At 49.1% G+C, this 5,097-nt stretch overlaps 1 pseudogene; it reads right to left on the bottom strand.

The window, feature by feature from the left end:
* Nucleotides 1-5,097, bottom strand: part of LOC111976302 (plexin-A2-like) — a 271,282-nt pseudogene that overhangs the window by 36,064 nt on the left and 230,121 nt on the right.

Here is a 5,097-nt window from a genome sequence, read left to right as displayed (position 1 = left end):
TACTCCCGTGCGCAGACATTGGCCAGGAGGGACTGGCGTGTGTACTCCCGTGCGCAGACATTGGCCAGGAGGGACTGGCGTGTGTACTCCCGTGCACAGACATTGCAAGTAGAGCACACCGTAAGAGTGGGTGAGTGTGTGCATTCCTGAGCTGAATAAAAAAGGAGACAATAGCGGCCTTACGGATGGCCTGCTTGTCTGTTTCACCGTGCCCATGCTGAAATACTGTACGACTCTGTACTCTGCTGGAAGGAAAAGAACGTTCACACCCACACACACCAAAATGTTGGACGCAGGGGAAGCATATGCTCACACTTACACAAACATAGTGCACTTATGAGACACAGAGGACGGTGTTTATTCATCTGTGTTCACCTACAAATACACGGTTACTGTGGAATAGACTGGAAGGTAGCTCCGTCTCTGTAAAAACCTGGTTTCAGATAATGCCTCCCTACCAGCTCCAGTTGGATGTTGACGGTGTGTTGGGGTAGTGTGGTGTGTTGAGATTTTGTGTGTGTGTGTGTGTGTGTGTGTGTGTAGACTCACCGGCATGCTGGGATCTGACACTGCGATGCTATCTGGGTACACGGTGGCCTTCACACACTGGGAGAGAGCGGCCGCGAAACGGTACGGCTCATCAGCACGCTCACAACGATCCTTCTGAGAACACCTGGATACACGGACAGAAGAGTGGGGGAGGGAGGGGTGGAGAGCGAAGGAAAGATAAGAGTTAATAAAGGGTTAATGATTGGTGTAAATGTATAGATGAAAACCCACTTATACACTGACTATACAAAACTATGACGTAGACTGGGAAGGTGAATCCAGGTGAAACTGACTGTCCCCTGTTAAATCCTCTTCAATCAGTGTAGAGGAAGGATTTTGAAGCCTTGAGACAATTGAGACCTGGATTGTGTATGTGTGCCATGCAGAGGGTTAATGGGCAAGACCAAAGAGTTAAGTGCCAGGCACACCGGTTTGTGTCAAGAACTGCAACGCTGCTGGGTTTTTCACGCTCAACAGTTTCCCGTGTGTATCAAGAACGGTCCATCACCCAAAGGACATCCGGCCAACTTGACACAACTGTTGAAAGAATTGAAGTCAACACGGGCCAGCATCCCTGTGGAACGCTTTCGACACCTTGTAGAGTCCATGTCCCGACGAACTGAGACTGTTCTGAGGGCAAAAGGTGTGGGGTACAACTCAATATCAGGAAGATGTTCTTAATGTTTTGTACACTCAGTGTATCCCTCAACACTTAATTCATTTCTGATTGCCTGGCGCCTAAACCATCTAATGGTGATAACCGGTTCCGTAACAGGTTGCCCATTATGTTGAGTGTGGAGCCAAGCCATAGAGAGAACCCTGTAGAATAGAACAACAGAGGTGATCTAAGGAAACGTAAGGGCCAGTAAGATGTCTCTAGCACCTCATTATGCTAGTCTCACACACTGACAACCAACCAAGGAGTGCAAGGGTCAGCACAATGTATCATACGCCCCCCTGCCTATTAACCACATGCTGACTCATAGAAACCACAACCGAGACGTCGCCATCATTCTGATGGCTAGTTTTCCCACCCCGTCTCTCTTTCTCTCGCTCTGTTCTCTTCTCACCTCTCACTCCACCTTTCCCTTTCTCTCTCTCGGTCTCTCCCTCTATCTCTATCCGTCGCAAACACTGACAGACAGACAAATCTGTCTGCCATTTATGATGAGTGTTGCTACCCCGTTTGTCAATTTCACAAGTCTCTTTTACGTCAATAATGGCTGAAGAAAATTGTCTTTAATGTGACTTTTTTTTAGGAGAGAGAGGCAACAAAGCAGGGAGAGAGGCAGGCAGGTAGGAAGCGAGGCAGGAAGGAAACGAGGCAGGCAGGGAGGCAGGCAGGCAGGGAGCTAGGCAGGCAGATAATTAGGAAGGCACGCAGGGAGCTAGGCAGGCAGGGAGCTAGGCAGGCAGGGTTAAGATTGGTGTAAATGTTAGATGAAAACCACTTTACACTGACTATACACTATAGTAGATCTGGGAAGGTGAATCGGTGAAACTGACTTCCTGTTAATTCGTCTTCTAATAGTGTAGAGGTAATGGATTTTGAAGCTTGAGAAATTGAGACTGGGATTGATGTTGGTGCCATGCAGAGGGTTGACTGGGAGACCAAAAGAGTAAGTGCCAGGCACATTCCGGTATTGTTCTTAAGAATGCGCTTCACTGCTTAGGGGATTTATTCTTCCGCTCAACAGTAATTCTTCACGGTGGTTCACAAGAACGGTCATTCACATATAGGACATTCGTCCAACTTGACACTTACTGTTCAAAGAATTTGAAGTTCAACACTGGGCCAGCATCCTGTGGAACTCTTTCGAACACCTGCGTTTTAAGTTAGATGTCATGTCCGACGAACTGAGACTTGTATCTAGGGAAAGTGTGGGGTACAACTCAATATATCAGGAGATGTTCTAATGTTTTGTGACACTCAGTGTATCTCCCTCACACTTAATTTCATTTCTGATTGCTGGCGTAAAACATTCTAATGAGTATGGACTATTTACTGTCGTTTATCAGGGTTGCCATCAGTTTATTTTTGTAAGTGGTGTATTACGTCAAGCATTAGTAGAGATGACCTGTAGAATAGAACAACAGAGGTATCTATAGTGAAACGCGTATTAGTGGCTTGTTATAGGGATGTCTCTCTGCACTTCAGTTATGCATGTCTTTACTATTCCTGCACATCACACCTAAGGAGTGAAATAAAAGCTCAAAATGTATTCATATTCCGCCTACTTCGTCCTTATTTATCATAATATTTTTTTTATATTTTTTTAAAATATCTATTTTTTTGCTTGACTGTTCATTGAGAAATCGACAACCGAGATCGTTTTTCGCCTGAATTCTATTCCTGATGGCTTAGTTTTTTACTCACTTTTTTTTTTCCTGTGTTTTTTTTCTCTTGTCTGTGTTTTTCTCACTCTCACGTTCCACTTTCTTTCTCTTCTCGTCTCTTTCCCTTATCTCTAATCTCGTATAGGCAACACTGACGAACAGACAGAATAGGGTTTTGCATGGTAGTGAGCTGAGTTGTTGCTTACCATAATAAAATAATTAAAATGAATTTGGGAAATGGAAATTGGTGTGATTAAAATTCTTTTTTTAGAGGAACCGTTGTCAATTTACAAGTCTCTTTTAACGTCCAATAATGGCTGAAGAAAATGTCTTTAAGGTGACTTTTTTTTATGGAGAGAGAGGCAGACAAAGCAGGAGAGAGGCAGGCAGGTAGGAGACGAGGCAGGAGGAAACGAGGCCAGGCAGGGAGGCAGGCAGCAGGGAGCTAGCAGGCAGATAATTAGGAAGGCACGCAGGGAGCTAGGCAGGCAGGGCTAGGCAGGGCAGAGAATTAGGAAGCAGACAGGGAGCTAGCAGCAGGGAGCTAGTCAGGCAGAGAATTAGGAAGCCAGACAGGGGCTAGGCAGACAGGGAGCTAGGCAGGCCAGAGAATAGGAAGCCACAGGGAGCTAGGCAGACAGGGAGCTAGGCAGGCAGATAATGTAGGAAGGGCAGGCAGGGAGCCTAGGCAGGCGGGAAGGCGGCAGGCAGAGAATTAGGAAGCCAGACAGGGAGCTAGGCAGGCAGGGGCTAGGCAGGCAGAGAATTAGGAAGCATACAGGGAGTAGGCGAGGGCAGGGAGCTAGGCAGAGCAAGAGATTAGAAGCCAGACAGGGAGCTAGCAGGCAGTGGAGCTTGGCAGGCAGGGAGCTAGGCAGGCAGATATTAGGAAGGTAGGCAGGAGCTATGCAGGCAGGGAGCTAGGCAGCGGAGCTAGGCAACAGGGAGCTAGGAGTCAGGGAGCTAGGCAGTCAGGGAGCTAGGCAGTCAGGGAGTTAGGGCAGCAGATAATTAGGAAGGAAGGCAGGGCTAGGCCGGAGGAGCTAGCAGACAGGGAGCTAGAGACAGGGAAGATGGCAGTCAGGGAGCTAGGCAGTCAGGAAGCTAGCAGTCAGGAGTTGGCAGAGAGCAATGAGAAGGCAGGCAGGGAGCTAGGCAGGCAGGGAGTTAGGCAACAGGGAGCTAGCAACAGGGAGTTAGGCAGGCAGAAAATTAGGAAGGCAGGCAGGGAGCTAGGCAGACAGGGAGCTAGGCAGTCATGGAGCTAGCAGTCAGGGAGCTAGCAGTCAGGGATTAGGCAGGCAGATAATTAGGAAGGCAGGCAGGGAGCTAGGCAGAGGAGTTAGGCAGACAGGGAGCTAGCGAGACAGGGAGTTAGGCAGGCAGAGATTAGGAAGCCAGGCAGGGAGCTAGCAGACAGGGAGCTAGGCAGTCGGAGCTAGGCAGTCAGGAGCTAGCAGTCGAGGGAGTTAGGCAGGCAGGATATGGAAGGCAGGCAGGCTAGGCAGCCAGGGAGCTAGCAGAACAGGGAGCTAGGCAGACAGGAGAGGCTAGGCAGGCAGGAGCTAGTCAGGCAGGTGTTAGGCAGCAGGGAGTTAGCAGCAGATAATTAGGAAGGCAGGCAGGGAGCTAGCAGGCAGGGACTAGGCAGACAGGGCTTGCAGTCAGGAGTTAGGACAGTTCAGGGAGTTGGCAGGGATAATTAGGAGCCAGGAGGATAGGCAGACAGGGAGCTAGGCAGTCAGGGAGTAGGCAGTCAGGGAGTTTGTGCAGGCAGGGACTGGCAGGCAGGAGCTAGGGCAGTAGGTGAGCTAGGCAGGAGGGAGCTATCAGGAAGCGTGTTAGCAAGCAGGGAGCTAGGCAGACAAGGAGTTAGGCAGTCAGGGATTGCAGGCAGGCAGTAGGGAGGAAATGTTGTATGTAAACTCATGGTGGAGGTACAGGACATTCAGACCGAACCAAACCAGAGCGGCCATTAAGCTAACAAAAAGCCCTAAATTGATTTTACTGTGGGAGGGAGGAGGGACGGGAGGGAGAGGTAGGAGGATGGAGGGGAGAGATGTGGAGAGTAATTGTTGCCTATGGTTTCAGGAGACAGCCATTTCTGTGTAGTTAAAGCTGACCTCTTGCTCTCTCATTAGATGAAGTGCATGCTTTTGTATGTTGACTACAGTACACTCCCCTCCTCACTCACTCCCCTCTCTGTCCTCT

This window comes from Salvelinus sp. IW2-2015, linkage group LG17 (assembly GCF_002910315.2).
Source record: "Salvelinus sp. IW2-2015 linkage group LG17, ASM291031v2, whole genome shotgun sequence".
Taxonomy (NCBI): Eukaryota; Metazoa; Chordata; class Actinopteri; order Salmoniformes; family Salmonidae; genus Salvelinus; species Salvelinus sp. IW2-2015.
The sequence above is the reverse complement of the archived record's forward strand: the minus strand, read 5'-3'. Positions and strand labels throughout refer to the sequence as shown.